The sequence below is a fragment of the Rhinatrema bivittatum genome, chromosome 9, assembly GCF_901001135.1.
Source record: "Rhinatrema bivittatum chromosome 9, aRhiBiv1.1, whole genome shotgun sequence".
NCBI lineage: Eukaryota > Metazoa > Chordata > Amphibia > Gymnophiona > Rhinatrematidae > Rhinatrema > Rhinatrema bivittatum.
In genome coordinates, this window is record NC_042623.1 from 26,822,679 (window position 1) to 26,844,601 (window position 21,923).

Here is a 21,923-nt window from a genome sequence, read left to right on the forward strand (position 1 = left end):
AAGCATGTGTGCATGTTGTTGCTATTTGTATCAGTTTCTTCACTTCACTTATCAGTCACTTCACTTATCAGTCAGAATGTAGCACATGCATCACAAATTTAAATCCATGGCACAAAGTAGCGAGAAAACCTTAAAACTCAGCAGCTTTTTTGGCATAACTTTTCATTCATCAACATTATTTGGATTAATATCAGCACCTTCTGGCCAAGCAGGATCCCAGCACACACTTTACAGTAATATGAAAAGGGTTATAGGTTTATCTAAAGTATACCTACAGCTATCTCTGGGATCATTGAAACTGGCTACCGGTTTTGATAGAAAGGGGAGAAGGAACAACGCTGTTAGAACTCAGTTCTTGCTGGCTTCACAAAGAAGATCGGGCCAGCCAAACTTGATTGAGTTCTTTGATGAGGTGACCAAAAGTGGTGATCAGGGAGGTGTGGCAGGCAAACTTTATCTGGACTTCAGTAAGGCTTTTGGCACTGTTCTGCACCGAAGACTGATAAACAAGCTGGATGGTATGGAAGTGGGGACAGAAAGCTGTAAAATGAGGCTGAGGAACTGGCTGAGCTACAGGATGGATGGAGAGAGTGTGGTGGTAAATGGAGTCTACTCTCGTGAAGGCAAAATTATTAGTGGAAGTCCAAGCCGATGTCTTCAATAACCTCACGAGCAATACTGTAGCTGAGCACGAGGAAAAAATGCTCCGTTAGCAGATGGTACTAAAATCTTAAACATTTTAAACATGCTGCAAGCCCAGCAGAGCAGATTTATTTATTTTAAATCTACAGTATTCATTTTTCATCCTCTGTGACTCTACCAAAATTTCTGCTGCCCCCTCCTTTCTCACCCAAACACAAAGAGGACTTGTGAGCCTCTGTCCCAGCTCTGCTGTCACTCCCTGCCTGTGCTTCTCTGCGCTAGGTAGGGAATGTCATTCCGGCAGAACCAGGCCATGGCCATTGCATCTCTTTACACTTTTAAATGCCTTTCTTTAAACACGCTGCCCTGAAGGCTTTAATCTTTAAATATTCTTTAGCCTTTAAAAAAAAACAAACTCTCTCAACATAAATATTTTATTGATTTTCTTGGAATTTTATTGTTACCAGGCACACATGATATCTAGGACTGGAATTTGAGCAAATGGCACCCTGGGTAAAAACACCCCCACCCCTGATGGCACCCCTCCTTCCCCCAGGCCTCGCTTCAGCCATGGCAGGATGGCATTCCCCGGGGCCATAGGTCTCTCTTTGGCCGCAGCAGGCTGAGCTCCGTCACGGCCATGCCGCCACGGGATGGATGGTACGGGCAATGCCCAAGGTGTCTCCCAAAATCTGATCCTGATGATACCTCCTTTCTATCCTGATAACAGAAGTGAGGCTTAACTTCCCCCATCACTCGCCCATCCTGTCCAGTTATGGTGATGCTCCAGTTGTGAACGGCTCCAGTTCCTTATTGTCATGACCCCAGAACGTCATGCATGCACTAAAAATATATTGAACAAGTGACTCAAAACCCCTGTTCTCGGCTGACAAGTGAGGCTTGAAGCTGTTCCCCCTTATAACCTCTAATCACTCCCTACCATCTGTGCTCATGCCTGAGAAAGCCTGTGCTGCCCCTGAAAGCAAAAATACCAGGGGGTCCAGGCCACCACAAGAGAACTTGCTGTTAGGTTTCATGGCACTCGCCCTGTAGCAAAAATGGCACTGGATCCAGCCGCCATGCTGCCACGCCCGACCTCCCTGTAGGCACGCACGCACACATAATAAAATTCATCCTAAAAGCCTGGGGCGCACCAAAACCGGGAGAGATGTGAGTATGCGCTGAGCGGATTTTAAAAAGCTGCCCTTGTACACACACACGTGAGAAAATCCCAAAAAGGGGCAGGGCAGGGGCATTCCAGGACTTTAACCTGTAATGTGGGTATAAGCATTCACGCCCACAAGCGAGCGCCAGGGTCCCCTGTCACTTAAACATAGAAACATAGAAATGACGGCAGAAGAAGACCAAACGGCCCATCCAGTCTGCCCAGCAAGCTTCACACATTTTTTCTCTCATACTTATCTGTTTCTCTTAGCTCTTGGTTCTATTTACCTTCCACCCCCACCAATGAAATATCTAGCTTGATTAGTTAGGGGTAGTAGGGGTAGTAACCGCCGCAATAAGCAAGCTACACCCATGCTTATTTGTTTTACCCAGACTATGTTATACAGTCCTTATTGGTTGTTTTTCTTCTCCCCTGCTGTTGAAGCAGGGAGCTATGCTGGAAATGCGTGATGTATCAGTCTTCTCCCATGCCGTTGAAGCAGAGAGCCATGCTGGATATGCATCGAAAGTGAAGTATCAGACACATTTGGTTTGGGGTAGTAACCGCCGTAACAAGCCAGCTACTCCCCGCTTTGTGAGTGCGAACCCTTTTTTCTTCTCCCCTGTCGTTGAAGCAGAGAACTATGCTGTATATGCATTGAAGGTGAAGTATCAGGCTTATTTGGTTTGGGGTAGTAACCGCCGTAACAAGCCAGCTACTCCCCTCTTTGTGAGTGTAAATCCATTTTTCCACATTTCCTCTTGCTGTTGAAGCTTAGAGCGATGTAGGAGTCACAGTAAGCATGTGTATGTTTATTGAATAAGGGTATTGTCTCCAGGCAGAAGCTGTCATTCTGGTGAGTCACCCACTCTTCATTGGCGGCCTCTTGACTTTATGGATCCACAGTGTTTATCCCACGCCCCTTTGAAGTCCTTCACAGTTCTGGTCTTCACCACATCCTCCGGAAGGGCATTCCAGGCGTCCACCACCCTCTCCGTGAAGAAATACTTCCTGACATTGGTTCTGAATCTTCCTCCCTGGAGCTTCAAATCGTGACCCCTGGTTCTGCTGATTTTTTTCCTACGGAACAGGTTTGTCGTTGTCTTTGGATCATTAAAACCTTTCAAGTATCTGAAAGTCTGTATCATATCACCTCTGCTCCTCCTTTCCTCCAGGGTGTACATATTTAGATTCTTCAATCTCTCTTCGTACGTCATGCGATGAAGATCCTCCACCTTCCTGGTCGCCCTTCTCTGTACCGCTTCCATCTTGTCTCTGTCTTTTTGTAGATATGGTCTCCAGAACTGAACACAGTACTCCAGGTGAGGCCTCACCAAGGACCTGTACAAGGGAATAATCACTTCCCTTTTCTTACTCGATATTCCTCTCTCTATGCAGCCCAGCATTCTTCTGGCTTTTGCTATCGCCTTGTCGCATTGTTTCGCAGACTTCATATCATTAGACACTATCACCCCAAGGTCCCTCTCCTGCTCCGTGCACATCAGCTTTTCTCCCCCCCCCCCCCCCCCCCCATCGAATACAGTTCATTCGGGTTTCCACTCCCCATATGCATGACTTTGCACTTCTTGGCATTGAATCTGAGCTGCCATATCTTCGACCACTCTTCCAGTTTCCTTAGATCCCGTCTCATTCTCTCCACTCCTTCCGGCGTGTCCACTCTGTTGCTGATCTTCGTGTCATCCGCAAAAAGACAAACCTTACCTTCTATCCCGTCCGCAATGTCGCTCACAAAGATATTGAACAGGACCGGTCCCAACACCGATCCTTGCGGTACACCACTTAAAACCGCTCTCTCTTCAGAGAAGGTTCCATTTACCATCACACATTGTCTTCTGTCCGTCAGCCAATTTGCAATCCAGGTCACCACCTCGGCCCTCACTCCTAAGCTTCTCGTTTTATTCACCAGTCTCCTGTGCGGAACCGTATCAAAAGCTTTGCTGAAATCCAAGTATATGATATCAAGCGCTCTTCCTCGATCCAATTCCTTGGTTACCCAGTCAAAAAAGTTAATCAGATTTGTCTGACAGGATCTTCCCCTGGTGAATCCATGTTGCCTCTGGTCCATCAATTCCCCGGACTGTAGATAGTTCACTATTCTCTCTTTCAGCAGTGACTCCATTACTTTTCCCACCACCGAAGTGAGGCTAACTGGTCTGTAGTTACCAGCCTCCTCTCTGTTCCCACTCTTGTGAAGCGGGACCACCACCGCTCTTCTCCAATCACTTGGCACCACTTAACCTTCTACTGCTACGGCTGGCATGTAAGTAATAAAAAAAATCTAGGCTAGTTAGCAGAGTTTTAAAGGGGAAAAGGGAGACTTAAATGAGGGGGGTTGGGAAGTTCTAGCCCTTAACCGAGTGAATTGGGAAAACTCCCTCTGGCATCAGCGTGCATCCCTTATAAAATCCCCCCACTTGTAGGTTAGAGGCAGCATTTGTGCACACCCATATAAGATTGTGCACACATGTATGCGCATACTGCCTATTTTATAGCATGCGCACCTATATGCGTGTGTTATAAAATGGCAGCATCCTTTGGCATGAGCTGGCATATGCGCATACATGTGCGCCCTTTTCAAACTTACAGTCAATATGTGCACAGCAGCAGGAAGAAATAGCGTCTCCTGATGTCACCCGCCAGCCCTGCGGTAGTTACTGGCCTCAGGAACTGGTCTTCTGCTGTGCCTTGCTCGTCAGTGCGTGTAGCCTTGTTCCCGTGTGTCTGCTCTTTCTGTGTTGCAGCCTTGCTGTGTACCAGTCCTGTCTTTGTCTCCTGGCGTGTTCCTAAGTCCTTGCCTTGTCTGCTTCTGTATGTGCCTTTCCTCAGTCTTGTTTTGTCTCGCTTTGTCTCTCCCTCGCTCGACTTCCTGGATTCTGACCTCGGCTCTGGACCTTGATTACCTTTGTCTGCTGCTTGCCCTGACCTCTGGTCTGTCTAGTGATTCTCCTTGTTTGCTGCCTGCCTGGCCTCTGGACTCTTGTTCTTGCCACCACCCTAGGGACCCACCTAAGATCTGCCAGCCGCCAGAAGCCAAGGGCTCAACCTGTGGGGAAGGTGGCTGATATGGACGAAGCTCCAGTATGTCCCGGTACAGGGCACAGCCACCAGCTGCCAGGGTGGGCCTAATAATGGGTTCACCGGATAGGCTGCGCCAATTACCCGTCGGCAAGAAAGGATCAACATCACCTATTCCCTTGCTGGAGTTAGAGTTGCAGCTCGAACTTTCTGAATGAAGCGACTTATTGTAATAGTGAGGGAAGTTGCAGAAATAGTTCTAGGACAATTGGCAGTGTTTTACAGGAATCTTTCAGCACAGTTATATTTTATGTAATGACTACCCAAAGAACTACTCTCATTTCTTGCAATAAACTAGAGCACTCCACTGGCTAGTGTCCTTAGGTATATTAAACCTGTCAAACCACTGCTCTCCTACCAGACAAACCAAAAATAAATAAGCAATTTGTGTACCATTAATTTCGTTTTGTGAAGCCCTGTGTGAAATGTATTACAAAATGGGAAAATAATAAAACAGACATAAGGATTAAGGTAGCTATTATGTCATACTTGTAACTTGCTTTAAATAATTATTTTTTAACTTTTAGAAGAATATAGGTGATTATCGGGCCAATACAGTACCCGCCATTGGACGCGTGTTTGACGCGCTAGCATTACCCCTTATTCAGTAAAGGGCCGAAAACGGGCGTCTAATCCCCCGAACCTAATAGCGCCCGCAACATGCAAATGCATGTTGATGGCCCTATTAGGTATTCCCGCGGGATTCAGAAAACAAAATGTGCAGCCAAGCCACACATTTTGCTTTCAGAAATTAGCGCCTACCCAAAAGGTAGGCGCTAATTTCTTCGGGCACCGGGAAAGTGCCCAGAAAAGCAGTAAAAACTGCTTTTCTGTGCATCCTCCGACTTAATATCATGGTGCTATTAAGTCGGAGGTCCCGAAGGATAAAAAAAGTTTAAAAAAAGATTTAAAAAAATTTGAAGTCGGCCCGCGGCTGTCGGGTCGAAAACCGGATGCTCAATTTTGCCGGCGTCGGTTCTCGAGTCCGCTGACAGCCAAGGGCTCGGAAACCAGACGCCGGCAAAATTGAGCGTCGGCTGTCAAACCCGCTGACAGCCGCCGCTCCGGTCCAAAAGGAGGTGCTAAGGACGCGCTAGTGTCCCTAGCGCCTCCTTTTGCCTGTTTTTACCGCCGGGCCTCATTTAAATACAGAATCGCGTGCACAGGAGAGTGGCCTGTGCGTGTGCCGGGCTCTCCCGCGGACTTTACTGTATTGGCCCGTATGATAGTGAGAAACTGATTGAAGTAACTCCCATCAGAAGTAGGATGGACAGGAACTGTGTCAAATTCTCAACACGCAGCCCTTCTAGTGCAGCTTTATCCTGCCATATTATTTCTGCACATTCCCTTGTCCTGGACTAATCGCCAGACAGCTTGGCTAGTGCAATCAACCCTGCCCACAAGCACCCCCTGCTATGCCAGTACTAAAACCTCAAAACAGTTTAGCCAATGCCCCTCAATCCTGGCCTGCAGAACCCACAGTACTGAGATTTGTAAGCGCACTTCATTCCTGACCTGCCGTGCTCATTGCTATTTCAGTACCAAGCTCCCACACTCCACTCTGCCAATGCATCTCAATCCTAATCTAAAGCAGCCTCTGCTATTTCAATACTGAGACTTGATATCTGTGTCAGTGGCAAAATGTAACACATAATTCATCCAATGCATCTCATGCAATCATCCGTACATAAAAATGATATCTTATAAATTTTGCTTGACACATGTATGGAGCCAAAATGAGATCTGCATTAAGATGGCGGCATACATTTTTATTGCTTATTTATACAGTTTCTAATCCACTAATCTATATAAATTTAGTACAGAAAACATTGAAACATATATAAAATATATTAATAATCATAAATAACAAATAAAATCAATCATTACTAACAATTAACTAACAATGGTAAAAAGTACATGAAATTATTAACTGGACCCGACTCTACCCAGTTCTATAATCCTGTATGTGCCTGTTTAAGAAAAGTTGCTTTAAGCTGCTCTCGAAAAATTAGATGATCTGGAATCTTTCATAATTCCAAAAGTAATGCGTTCCAAAGCATCAGTGCTGCAATTGATAAGGCTTTGGTTCGAGTAGCATGGAGATGATACTCATGGAAAGATGGCACATGTAAGAGCATTTGTGTAAAACATACTCCCTTTTATGTATGTTGTATCATTCAAATTTCCCTGCTAAAGAATGGCATTCTGTGTTAATGGATTTATGAATCCAAGCAAGTAATTTAAAATGTATTCTTTGCAAAATAGGTATCATTGAAGATATGAAACTTTCTCTCCATTTTACCACAAATAATTCTAACTGCTGCATTTTGAACCAGTTGAAGAGGTTTCAAATAAGCTGGGAGGCCTAAATAAAGGACATTACAGTAGTCTAACTAGCTGCACTACAAGTTTAAAATCTTCAACAACTAGAATGTTTTTAAGATACCTAATTAACTTAAAAGACTACTACTCTGGCTACTTTAGTAACCTGGGCTTTCCTTGTAAAAAAGAAAAAAAAAAAAAAGGTTTATGCATTCACTTTATCTGTTACGGGACCGGGCCGTGCCCCGGTCCCACCTCCTACCTCGGGGCCGACCTGGCCCGTGCAGTCTCTTCCCAGGCCGTCCAGGCCTGTATCGCAGCCTGCCGCGGCGTCTCCTCTGCGAGGGAGACGCCGCTGATTCTCCGTCGCTAGCCCCGCCCCCTAGGCAAGTGCGCGCGCAGGGGCTCCAGATTTAAAGGGGCCAGCGAGGGAACACAGAGACAGCCCCTCGGATGACGTCAGACGCTGCAGGGCATATTACCCTGCAGCTGGGACCTAACCTTTGCCTTGCAAAGAGGTTCCTCAGTTTTCCTGAGTATTTAGTTGCTGCAGTGTGTCCTGATAGTCTTGTCTTCCGGCTCCTGACCTGCTTATTCTTGACTTCAGCTTCGGCTTCTGCTCCTGGCTTTGGCATTGACTCCTGACTTCGTCTCCTGACTTCGCTTCCAGCTTCTACTCCTGGTTTTGGTTCGTCCTCTGACTTCTGGCTTGACCCGGCTCCGCCCCACGACTCCGTCTTCTGCTTTTGTCCCTGGCTTTGGTTGCGATCTCGGACCTCTGGCTTCTGACCCGACTTTGTTCTTGGACTCCGGCTTCTTCTATCATCTCAGGTATCCGGTACTTGCTGGTCCAGAGGATTCTCCTAAGTCCCAGCGGCTCGGGCTCTCACGGGCTCCTCCTGGGGGAGCCGCGGGCTTCCGAGGGTGAAGACTCTTCAACTACCTGGGCCCATCTCTTCGACCACTGTCTGGATCCTTGGTCGCATAGGGTCCCACCTAAGTCCAAGAGGTCCGGGTCCCTAAGGGCTCCTCCTGGGGGGACCTCGGACTTCCAGTGGTGAAGCCTCTTCCGAGTTCCTTCAGTACCGCCTCCCGGCTGTGACGCTCGCTGTGGGCCTCCGCAGCATACCATCCACTGTCTCAGCCGGCCCAAGGGTCCACAACCATAACATTGTCTGTGTACTCATTATCTTCCAACCATTCATTCTGCAGCAACCAAAATTTTCATGTCACACACATCTACATAAAAGCTAGACACCCAAATAACTTTTCCCATGAAAAAAACAACTTGTGGATCTAGCCCAAAACTGAAAAATATATATATTTTTTCCTACTTCATTTATGATTCTAGCACAAAATTTCAATTATTGGCCCACTTTTGAAGAATGAATTACTTCTCCAGTTAAAAAAAAAGGGGTTATTTAAAAAGAAGCTGAAAATTCATTTGTTTTTTCAGGCTCTCAATTTCTCTGATGTGCTCATCCTATGCAAGTTACTGCAGATATATGGCCGCGTGGATTATATGAATTAGGGTGGCAGTGTGGGGCGTGGTAAATATGTTTTTAAAGGTATGTTGTTCAATGTGTAATTGGATATTTGTGTTATGGATGTTATCCACTTAGAACATAGTTTCCCAACCCTCTCCTAGAGGCACACTTAGCCCTAGATTCATCAAGCCGCAATGTACTTTCTCAGGATGGGACCCACTATCGAGGCGGGGGGGGGGGGGTTGTCACCGCGATAGGGGGGCCACTCCCCCTGAAAATGCTTTGCAGCTGTATTGCACATTAATTTGTCTTGCGGCCAAATACAGCGGCTCAAAAGAATGTGGTAAGCAGCCCTTTAACACGATGGCAGCCCCAAACTCACTGAACCATCATTAAAAGGCCGCTGCTCCGGAAAAAAAAAACAATCCGCAAATGGGGAGGTTGAGTGTGAGGTCAGTGCTGATCCCTATCTCAACCCAGGCGACCCCGACTCAACCAAAAAGTAAAAAAATAATTCAACATATGCACACAATATCAAACCCCCCCCCCAAACAAAATTATTTTCAAGCCCCAGCGTCCTTCCCATACCCAACCCCTCCAAAGTGCCTACATCAAACCTCCCACCCCCCAAAAAATTTTTAAAAGTTCAGGATCCCCAATCGCAATTTGTCTCCAGATCCCTGCCTTATAGCGGGCTGGTGGTGGTGGGGGGAGATAGCCTGCTGGGGGAGGTTTGAAATAGGCTTTTTTGGGGGGGTTGGTTATGGGAAGGGATGCCGGGTCCTGAAAATAATTGCTGGGGGGAAGCCAGTATACTTTGAACTATATTTTACTTTTGTAAGGAGTCGCCCCGGGTTGAGACAGGAGTCAGCACTGACCCCCGCTGAACCTCCCTGTTTGGATGCAAGTTGGGTTTTTTTTATTTTTCTGCTGCTTTTAATGTACGGCAGGAGCCTCGGGACCCGCATTAAGGTCCCGGCCACCTGCCACACATCTAATGCTTTTCAGTGAGGTGGTGTTATTTTTATCACTTCTGACCACCATGTTAATTAAATATTAACATCTATGCATGTATCTGTATTATTCGTGCATGCAGATCGCATGCAAAGAAGGTCTTTGTAATAGGGGAAGGTAGCTGGGCAGGAAGATGCAAAATATCACATACAACATGCAATATATGTGATATGCGCATTAGAGTCCTAACATGGTTTGATAAATCACCCAGTTAGCCGTTGGGTTTTCAGGATTGCCACGATGAATATTGGAGTCTAGTGTATGCAAATCTCTTTCATGTATATTCATTAAGAATATCCTGAAAACCAGACCAGTTAAATATGCCTCCAGGAGAGGGTTGGAAACCACTGACCGAAAACAATGTTATTTGAATGAGGCATGTTACACATTTTTAAATAAATAAAATTGAAAAAACTATATACTTTTAGAAAAAAAGAAAGGACTCATATGAATTGCTTTTCACTTCTTTTCTTTCTCATTTTGAATGACATGATACACACTTTTTAAGCAGTTTTTTTTTCTTTTTAAGGGGGATCAATTATTTTACAGCTACTACTCCGGGGGTGGATTCTGCCCAAGAAAATTTAAAATTCTGCACACAAAAACTTAATTCTGCAAAATTCTGCATACTTTATATTGCTCAAACTAACCCATTATACATGAGTCTTTAAGTAATCAATTTAAAATGTAATACAGAAAAAAGTTATTACTTAAAAATGGAGAGAGTTTTCAATATTTTGAGCAGCTTGCGGCACACCGGGGCCTGTCAAATTCTGCTGAGAATCTGCACAGCAGGGATATTCTGCACTCCACAGTAGTGCAGAATTCCCCCAGGACTAAGTTATATGCATAGAGGCTTTGCTGCCCTGAACGATATAGGAAGACCCTTTCAAAATTGTAAAATCTCTAAGCCTTTGATATTAACACAATTGGAAGAGCTGTTTTTGTTATATAATGATAATAATAGATAATACATGCACATCTTTTATTCTTCCCAAACCGGTTACAATAAAAGCAATTTTTTTTTTAAACTTTGTATTTAACTTAACAGATAATTTCTTGGCAATTTATATATCCTTAAGATATATCTTGAAAGAAAACACAAGCTTTTGTACATTTGCATATCAATAAGATATCCCATACAGAAAAGTACAGAACCCTAAAGAATAGCATTAAGACCTTCAAGCAACTTAATGATTAGTGAGTGTGCTTTCAAGGCAAGCCCTCAGTCATCCAGGGTGTTGCTATACAACAGAAGCAACTATCTTTGAAAAACAAACAACAGACCTGGGAATAAGATCTTCAGACGACAACAGTAAGGAAACAAGACAGGAATCTCAGTAGAACTGCTGCTTATCTCTGATATAAATCTGCAAACAATACTGGGCCATTTTGGTCTTTATCTGCTGTCATTTACTATCAGGCCAATACAGTATAATGCACTCCGGTGGAGTACACTGTTAGCCCGTGTTTGGACGTGCGTTTGACGTGCTAGCTTTACCCCTTATTCAGTAAGGGGTCGAAAACGCGCGGCCAACCCCCCTGAAACTAGCCCTATTAGTTATTCCCGCGTGATTCAGTAAGTAAAATGTGCAGCCAAGCCGCACATTTTACTTTCAGAAATTAGTGCCTACCCAAAGGTAGGTGTTAATTTCTCTCGGCACCGGGAAAGTGTACAGAAAAGCAGTAAAAACTGCTTTTCTGTACACCCTCTGACTTAATATCATGGCAATATTAAGTCGGAGGTCCTAAAAGTTAAAAATAATTAAAAAAACATTTTTTTAAATCGGCCCACTACTCGCGGACGTCAATTTTGCCGGCATCCGGTTTCCAAACTCGTGGCTGTCAGCGGGTTTGAGAACCGATGCCGGCATAATTGAGCATCGGCTGTTAAACTCGCTGACAGCGCCTCTTTTTACCGCGGGCCCTCATTTAAATACTGAATCGCGCGCACAGGAGAGTGGCCTGTGCGCGCGCTGGGAGAGCGGGCACTCGCCCGCTCTCCCGCGACTTTTACTGAATCAGCCTGTGTGTTACTATTTTACCAGTGCTTCTGAGAGTTGTGCAGCTTAGGTGCCAGCCTTCTCTCAGAAAAGGGTGTAACGCGGATGTTGGACACCTGGCAACAGATGCAAAAAAAAAGGGCTGAATGAGCCCAAGTGTGAAACGCCTTTAAGAGTTTCAGCCTGCATGCTGGCCAGCCACGAGGGCACAGGAGTCGGCTTTATGGGTGCTTGGGCAACCCCAATGCTGAGCAGACTCCTCCACTGTGTCTAGGAAGGGGTACTCTGTGTTGAGTTGAGCATCCCTCAATTGTTTTGAAAAAGCTGGCTCCCACGCTTGAGGCAAAGGAATATTTTGTTATACTCTCCACTTTAGATTATATTTTAAAAAAAAAAAATTTTGAATATAGGTGAAAGATAAAGAGGTAGATCTTAAATAAGTACGCGTGTGCGTACTTTTGTTCGCAAAACCGGCGCGAACAAAAGTACGCCAGATTTTATAAGATACGCGCGTAGCAGGGGTCGGCACGCGCAAGACTACGCAAAATCCTTCCGCGTCCCCCACCTTCCCCTCCCTTCCCCTATCTACCCCACCCCCAGCCCCAGCCCTACCTAAATCCCCCCCCCCTACCTTTGTTGTGCAAGTTACGCCTGCTTGAAGCAGGCGTAACTTGCGCGCGTCGCCTCGGCATCCCCCGGCACAGGCCGCAGTGCCGGGGGACTCGGGACCACCTTCCCGGCCCGCCCCTGAACCGTCACCACGCCCCCCAGACACGCCCCCTCCCACCCCTTTTACGAAGCCCCGGGACTTACGCGCATCCCGGGGCTTTGCACACACCAGCAGCCTATGCGAAATAGGCGCGCGTAAATCCAGCAGGATTTACGCGCGCAGGGCTTTTAAAATCTAGCCCAAAGTGAATGGACAGCAACCGGGGTTGAAGTCTTGATAGATGGGCGCTGCTGTTCACAAGAATTAAAACACGGGCTCATTCAACCCCCTTTTTTTTTGAGCCTTCTCTCAGAAGGCTGATAATCTGCATTACTCCATCAAACCACTGGAGGGCAGGCTCACCAGGCTCTAGTGAAGCCAGGATTGCCATGTTTTCAATGGCACACTATCTCCGGAGGGAAATCTCTGCTTAATCTGCCTGCAGTATCTAAGTGAAGTCTGACACACAGAGCTAGTCCTGGTTTTTGACTCTCATCTAAACATTTTCTGGGTTTTCTATTTCGGTTTTACTCGGGGGAGTACAAGGCAAGGGGAGCCAATGGCTCCAGGTAATCAGACCGGGAGATGCTTTGTGCAGAGTTTCAAACTGTTATCTCACTTCAGGCAGGGCTTTTTGGTCCTGCCATTCTCAAAGGAATCAAGACTACAGAGCCCAGAATTTAACAAGTATTTATATTTCACAAATCCAAAATAGTTCGCGACGGAGTACAACAGCACATATAATTACAATAAACAGTCATAAAATACCCAACAATATAAACTAGCCATTCATCAGGCAAGCATGTTCAAATAGAACAGAATGCAACAGAATGGATGTAAAAACACAATAATAATGTAGGAGTGTTTCACACTGATGCCCATGCTGGCCTTGTACTATCAGGAAACCCAGTCCCTGGGTGCCTTCAGATGGAATTTAAAGCCAGTCAATAAAAGAATATAAAGAATTATTGGCTAGAAAACTATACTGAGTTATTTATTTATTTATTTATAACTTTTCTATACTGAAGTTCAAATAACAGAGTTAATTATCACTCCGGTTTACATTGCAACCATAAAACAGTGACAAAGTTATATGAGTTATATGAATAATTATGTTATATGTTATATGAGTTATATGAATAATAACCACCCAAGTCAGAAGTGCCAATCAGCCTCAGGTCAAAAGTGACACTTAGCCAGCCTGGGGTTTTACTTTTTATAATACAGTAAATCTGTTAGTCCACTTGAATACACAGAAATAACGGACAGCAAATTTAAAGAAATTATATATATATATATATATATATATACATACATACACACACACACAAGGCAATTCCTCTTTACTGGACAAAATTAATTTCTTGTCTAGCTTTCGGAACCTGAGGAAGGAAGTGTTAACGCCAGAGAACCAGGCAAGGTATGTACTAAGTCAACCTAATAAAAATGTATCATTTTGTGCATATATTTTGTCAGTTGACCTTTATGCATTTTTGAAATGTAAACTCTTCCTTCCTTCTCTAAGCAGCTTTGCCGACAAGAACAAGAAAAATTCAAGAATGAACAGAAAACGGGAAAGAAAAATACCGAGACGGCCACTCCTGACTCAAAGCTAACTGGCAGCTCTGCTGGGGTTATGAATGCAAGCACTTTCCTACTGCCTTACAGGGACTGTCAGGGAGACCATTAAATGGTGCTATTGTACACATGCTCTTTGACACCCACCTCATATCTGCCTAGGCTGGCATCCCTTTTTATATACAGGAAAGGACTGGAGAGTTCCGCCTATGTTGGTTTTTTTTAAATCAGGGAGTAGCATCCTATCGTTGGACAATATCCTTCAAAACTCTGCCTTCCACTGCAGGGGCTTTTCCCCCTTAAGCGAGCAATCATACTTTCCCTGAGTGACAGAAACATTTTGGGGTGGATTTTAAAAGCTGGGTGGATTTACGCGAACAGGGCCTTGCGCGCCGGCGCGCCTATTTTCCAAAGGCCTGCCGGCACGCGCAGAGCCCCGGGACTTGCGTAAGTCCCGGGGTTTTTCGAGGGGGGCGTGTCGGGGCGGGGCCGATCGGCGTGGCGTTTTGGGGCGGGACGCGGCGTTTCGGGGGCGGGCCCGGGGGCGTGGTTTCGGCACGGGGCGTGGCCGCGCCCTCCAGAACCGCCCCCAGGTTGCGTCTCGGCGCGCTAGCGGCCCGCTGGCGCGCGGGGATTTACTTCTCCCTCCGGGAGGCGTAAATCCCCTGACAAAGGTGGGGGGGTTTTTAGATAGGGCCGGGGGGGTGGGTTAGATAGAGGAAGGGAGGGGAAGGTGAGGGGAGGGCGAAAGCGAGTTCCTTCCGAGGCCGCTCCGATTTTGGAGCGGCCTCGGAGGAAATGGAGGCAGGCTGCGCGGCTCGGCGCGCGCCGGCTACACGAAATTGGCAGCCTTGCGCGCGCGCCGATCCAGGATTTTAGTGGCTACGCGCGTATCTACTAAAATCCAGCGTACTTTTGTTTGCGCCTGGTGCGCCAACAAAAGTACACGAAGGCGCACTTTTTTAAAATCTACCCCTTTGGTTGGATGTTTGTTTGTTGTACATTATTGCTGGTGCTGACAAGTTCTTCTAATTATTTATTTTATATATACTGTCTTTCCATGTGAAGATCACAACGGTTTACAAAAGTAAGCTTCATGGTTGGGTCATCACATAAATCGGTGTGACGCAGTTTGGTAGAACACATACATTGGTACTATACAATTTAGTATCACATGAACATTGACGAATTACTAACACAACACCAGACAAGATTTTGGCTTTCCTTTAAGCAAGTTTTCCTGGCCCTTTGCTCGGTGCATGCGGGATGGGATCAAACAACACTGCACACACACACAGGTGTTGATGTGTCTTTCCTACCTGTGTTTACGTAGATCAAACCCTGCAGTAATTACTCTCAAGAGAGGGAGACCTGCCACATAGCAAACATTTCCTCTCCATTCATTTCTAAAGGGCATCAGGTGCATTTACCTGAGCAGCTCAGGATACTGCGACAAATGGTGCATCAGAAGCATTCTCCTCACTTTATTTTTCATCATCAGGGACTCTCATAAAGGCGAATTTTAAAAGCCCCACGCGTGCCAAAACCAGGAGGTATGCACACAAATCCAGCCAAGCTGTCCGTGTACACGCGTATCTTCTCCCGCTACACGCACCAAGTCAAAGGTTTTGAAAAAAAGAGGTGAGGCATGGCCTGGGAGGGGCATGAGCGCATCGGGGAAGGCCAAGACATGTGCGCCAAATAGGTAGATAGGCAACAGCAAAAGCTAGAAGGATACGTGAAATCGCCTCTCTACAAGCCTCTAGTGAGAACTCATTCGAAGAACTGTGCATAATTCTGGAGACTGCACCTTCAAAGAGGACATAAACCAAATATAGAGTCCATCCAGAAGGCAACTACTAAAATGGAAAGAAACTCCCATCAGGGCATGCTAGGGAGATAAAGTTTTTAACCGTCATAAATGACTGCATAGAGCAGTTGGTGCTAGAATGGACTACTCTTGATCTAATCCACATCATAACACAAGATCTGGTATGAGAGGCAGCAGCGGCGGGGCCTCTAGCCAATGGTGTGCTTGTTAAAGGGGTCTGAAGCCGCTTTTACTCCACTACAGCTTTCCAACAGTAGCGCAGGCACTACTGCCGACTGCACGAGATTACGGTAACGCATTGTACACTAGCTGCATAATTCAGCAGCTGGACTGATTACTGGCACGGGCAGGAATGACCGAATCTCACCTGGTTTTTTGTTGGTTTTTTTTCAGTCTTCACTGGCTTCCTGATCAACGGAGAATCAAGTACAAAGTTGCCATGTTAACTCACAAACTCCTAACTTTTAAAAACATTTGTCATGCGCATATTTAATTGCTTCGAGCATATGAGCCAACAAGTACTCTGAGGTCCTCAGAAATTTCATTATTAGATATTCCTCCCATTAAGCAGGCAAGGCTTCATGCCACCAGAGATTGGGCCTCTTCTATTGCAGCACCCAGCATCTGGAATTCCCTTCCTCAGGGTACTCTAAGCGATTTAAATCTGCACTTCTTTTAAACAGGCTTTTATTACATTTTAATTTTGATTACATTTTTTATCATCATGTTTTATTGCGCCAGTTTTAATTTTTAGTTTTTGAAACAATGGGGTTCCACTCTGTAGATTTTATAGCCTTTATAAGTAACATTATCATGGTGGTTTTATTAGTGATGTTTTGTTTCTATGTGTTTGCCTTGGATTGTGCATGTTGAGTTGTGAGATGCTTCAGGCTAATGCATTAGCGGCCTATAAATGCAAAATAAATAAATAAATGATAGTGATCTTAACATAAGTTGAATAATTACTGTAGGGAGGACATTAAGGAAATCTACTGTAGTAACATTTAACTTTCTTTTTAAAGTCTGTCATAAAATGAGGAATTAGAACAAAAATAAAAGAAGCAGTTGCAAAGATTAAAAGTTTGCATGAAGCATGAAGGCTGTTAAAAAAACAAACAAACAAAAAAAAAAAACAACAGGTGGCAGCGCGACGATACAAAGAAGGCAATAAATAGATAAATATATGGACCAGATAAAAATACCGTTTATATGAAACGCAATACATAAATCATAAATACAAATGGAAAAAAACAATTCTTAAAACCCAATAAATTAAATAATCAAATATATAATTAAATACATAACCCATTATTAAAACCCAGCATGACCATGTCTTCCATATCTGCTTGCATCATAGGTTGTTAAATTGTCCAATACAAAAGTTTAAAAAACAAGCGTGCAGAATAAAACTGGCAAAAAGGCATCTATAAAACCTAAAAGTTTATTTTCACAATAATAGTAGATAATCATGGTGCAAAAAAAATACAATAGAAAAAGAAAATCTTTGGGGAACACTGCATGAGAACACTCCTAGAGGATGAAAACAGTAGATATAATTCTGCTGCAGAGATGGCTATGAGGAAATGAAACAAGTGGTCTTAAAAGAAATAAAAAGTGATAAACAGCAAAAATGAATAATAAGTCTTATATGTAAAAAAAACCCAAAACATATAAAACAATATGCGGGGGGAACAGAAGGCCATTTGACTTGCAAAGTTAGCCAGATAAAATTATCTGGCTAACCTTTGGGCCGATGCAGTAAAGTGTTAGCCTGCATTTTGCCACGCGTTTTTGATGCGCTATTTTTACCCCTCATACAATAAGGGATAATAGCACGTCGAAAACGCACAGCCAACCCCCCCTCCCCCCTCCCGAAACTAATAGCGCCTGCAACATGCAAATGCATGTTGATGGGCCTATTAGTCATTCTCACACGATCCAGAAAGTAAAATGTGCAGCCAAGCCGCACATTTTACTTTCAGAAATTAACGCCTGCCCAAAGGCAGGCGTTAATTTCAGGCAACACCAGGAAAGTGTACAGAAAAGCAGAAAAAACTGCTTTTCTGTACACCCTCCGACTTAATATCGCTATGATATTAAGTCGGAGGCCCCAAAAGTAAAAAAAAATTAAAAATCTCTCACAGGTTGGAAGACGGCTGTTCAATTTTGCCGGCATCCGTTTTCCGAACCTGTGGCTGTCAGCAGTTCGAGAACCGATGCCGGTAAAATTGAGCGTCGGCTGTCAAACCCTCTGACAGCCGCTGCTTCTGTTAAAAGCGTGTCCCTAGTGCAGGGGTCAGGAACCTTTTTGGCTGAGAGAGCCATAAACGCCACATATTTTAAAATGTAATTCCATGAGAGCCATACAATATGTTTAAAACTAAATACAAGTAAATGTGTGCATTTTATGTAAGATCACACTTTTAAAGTACAATAAGTCTCTGAAAATATTACACCAGGCCTTAAGACACCAATACATCTCCTATTAGGAAAACGGACCAAGTCAGGCTGCTATAGAGTCCTACACAGAAACTACACGCCAGCAGAAAACCTCACCTGAATCACGTGCTGTCCCTCACCTAACATAGAATAAAGAGACCAAAATGCATAACAAGAAGCATGCAGACAAAAACTGAATTGGAAACTGCAACAAGCCAGAGTCTCTGTATGCAGTGTAACAAAGGAAAAAAGAAACATCACACATCCTTATAAAACAAATCAAGAAATATAAAATCATCAGCAGTAAAACTGTACTAACAAAAAGAACATATTTCGAAACAGCTGATGAGTGGAATATCCAATAATTAAAAACTCATATAAAACATTTCCAGATACCAACAAAATATTTCAAAATAGCAGACACAAAGATCCAGTAATGAAAATAATAAGGATACAAAAATTTTTTTGCTCTGCATACCTGGGAACGTTTGATATCCAGGTGTCCTGAGATTGTTCTGAATTAGCAGGAGGTGGGGTGGTTTGCTTGGAACTTTCTCCTCTCTCAGTCACATACCAGCGCTCTCTCTCACACTGGCTCTCAATGACACACCTATACACACATGCTCTCAGTCACTCACATATACAAATGTTTTTTCTCTCTCACTTATATAGGCTCTTAATTACACATTTACACACATGCTGTCTATCTTTTCACGCTTACACACACACAGGCTTTCAATCACATAAATACATGCTGTCTTTTTCTCTCTTTCACATATACAGGCTCTCAATCATTCACATACATGCAATCTCTCACTCACACACACAGGATCTCAAACACACATGCTTGCTCGCTCATTCATTCACTCTCTCTCTCCCCCTCCCCCCCCCCCCCCCCGGGAACTCGCGGCAGCAGCAGCCACCTCCCAACGCTAACCTCCTTCATTTTCAGCCCTCGCGGAGGCGAAGGCGGAGTCCCATCGGCCGCGGTTGAAGATTTTCATTTTCCTCCGAGCCGCGCTGCAGTCTTCTTCCCGTCGGGAAGACCCGCGCAGGCACCCGATGACTCCAGCGCTGGCACCCGGCTGACACCCGATGACTCCCGCGCAGGCACCCGGATGACTCCAGTCGGCGTGCTCTCTTCTCCCTCCCCCCCGCGGCCCGGAAGAGGAAGTGGTGAGCATCGGGTGCCTGCGCGGAAGAAGAGACCACGCTAGTGTGGTCTCTTCTTCCCGCGCAGGCACCCGATGCTCTCCACTTCCTCTTCCGGGCCGCGGGGGGGAGGGAGAAGAGAGCACGCCGGTGCCGCTGACTCCAGCTGTCCTGCTGCGTTCCGCCCGGGCTGACAGCATTTTAAGCCCGGGCGGCGGAGGACCGGGGAGCAGCTGGGTCAGCGGGGAACCGCGAAGTATGGCGACACTTGTCTGCGAGCCAGATGCAGCCCTCAAAAGAGCCATATCTGGCTCGCGAGCCATGGGTTCCCGACCCCTACCCTAGTGCCTCCTTTTACCGCGGGCCCTCATTTTCATAAATTTATTTACTGGATCGCACACCCAGGAGAGTGACCTGGGCACGTGCCAGGAGGGCGGGCGCTTGCCCGCTCTCCCGCAAGGTTTCTGTATCGGCCCATGTGGCGGGATATTCAGCAACACAGTCGCACCATTGAATATACCTATTTTAAAAATAGCTGGACAATTTTATCCAGCTAACTTTACAACTACTCTTTGAATAGGAGTTATCCAACTAACTTGCCTCCGCTCTGAAATACTCCTACATTATTCAGCTAAAATTTAGCTAGCTAATTGCCCAAAATATTCAAAAATCAGCATTTATCCCTCAATATTTTAAACATATATAATAAATAAAAAGCTAATTAAAAAAAACTGAATACAAAATAAAATGTAATTATGAATAGTAGGAATAAATACAAATCTAAAAACGGTAAAAAAAAAATGTATGTATATAGAAAATATACATAAAAAGGTAGCTGATGTATCATTAGTGGGATAAACACTTAGGAGTCCATAAGCACATTGCCTTTTCTATGGAGACAGCAAAAGAATTAATACATCTGGTTATGTTCACTATTAAGAATTTATTGACCATCCAGACAACTCCGCTGTCTTGAAAAATGCATTCTTGAAATTCCCTCAATAACATCTGTCAGCTTATCTTTAACTCGAAAACGTGCTTTTTCTGTAGCTGGACCGATATTGTGGAACTCACTTCCAGATCATATCCGACTAACATCTAATCGCAGAGAATTCAAAAAAACAATTAAAAACTCACCTTTTTACACACGCATATAACCTACCTTAAGATTTTGACATAATGCTGTATATTTCTGTTAATGCACATTATCATTTTATTTGTATAATTTGATTTGTTGTATGTGACTTTGTGTGTATTTTAACATATGTATGTTTGATTTGTAAACCACCTAGATGGATAGATCCCTACTCCATCGAGCGATATATAAAACTTTTAAATAAATAAATACATTCTGTCTGATGCTGCTTTCATGAAACTGTACCGTAGAAAATGAAATGCACTATTTCATTGTATATTTTGCTTGCAGGAAAGGAATGTGCAAATATCAGTGAAACTGTGCAATATTGGCAAAGCCGTCGCTTCAACCGAGTGTAATATTCAAGCAGATAGGTTTATTCTTAAGTCTTCATAAACAATACAGTACGCCCAACACAGCCGTGTTTCGCCGAATGGGCCGCATCAAGGTGAGACCCACAATACAAAACCTGTGTGAAAACAAAATTAAATATAAAGAATAGTGACAGGTACAGCGGTGGTGAAGAGCCTGCAAAATATGCAAGGCCAGAAGTGTACAGGATATTTTTGTTAAATCTTAAAAATTCTGTGCAAAATGGTGAATCCACCATTAAAATAAAATATTGTGATAAAATATTATAGTGAATGCTAATATAAAACTTGCATAATCATAACTGAATCTCTGTGCCAAAGCTGACCTGGTACAGAGCGAATTTCAAATCCAAAGTGGAACCAGAAACCAAGGTGGTAAATTTGCACCAAAGTGTATAAAAGAAACCATTAAAAATGTTAAAAACTGAGAGGGGAGCATTAGCGCATTTAAAGGCTCAAGATGGGTGTCATAAAATGCCCAACTGTGGCTTAGGAAAAACAGCCAAGGGAAATAAGAAGGCAGATCTGGCTGTTCCTTAGGTACAGTTTATTTACAATGAGAAAACCAAAATTAAACAAACAATGCAGCTCATCTTAACTTTAGGTAACACACAGTCCTTAAACGTAGCAGGTCTTAGCAAAGGGTAGGTCTCTGCCTGCTCCCTGGGGCCTGTCTAACCCTCTCAGGCCCTGATTCTTAAAACTCTGGTGAGGGGCTCCTACCTTCACTCAGGATTCCCTGTGGGTCTGGATTTTATGAGACAGCTGTGCCCGGTAATTTAAGATAGTTGAGGGAGTTTTCTATATACTGCCTCACATGCCCTCCCCCCCCCTCAGCTCAGCCTAATCAGGATGAGTGTCTCCATGACATGGGACACCTCTCTGGATAGGAAATCCATATTAGTAATTTCCTTTCCTGCTCTATGTCCAATTTGATAGTTGAAGTGCTGTTGGGCCAGGAACCACTTCACAGTCGCCA

At 44.4% G+C, this 21,923-nt stretch overlaps 1 protein-coding gene across 2 annotated transcripts in view; it reads right to left on the bottom strand.

Annotated features, from left to right (window-relative positions):
* IMPDH1 (inosine monophosphate dehydrogenase 1) overlaps nt 1-21,923 on the bottom strand; it is a 303,033-nt gene that overhangs the window by 258,324 nt on the left and 22,786 nt on the right. Inside the window, exon 1 of one of the 2 annotated variants that reach the window (XM_029615232.1) lies at nt 4,413-4,430. The exons of the other annotated variant lie outside the window; for it this stretch is intronic. The gene's annotated coding sequence lies outside the window, so the exon portion shown is untranslated. Of the gene's footprint in view, nt 1-4,412; nt 4,431-21,923 lie in introns of those variants that run through there. 2 annotated transcript variants of the gene reach the window in all.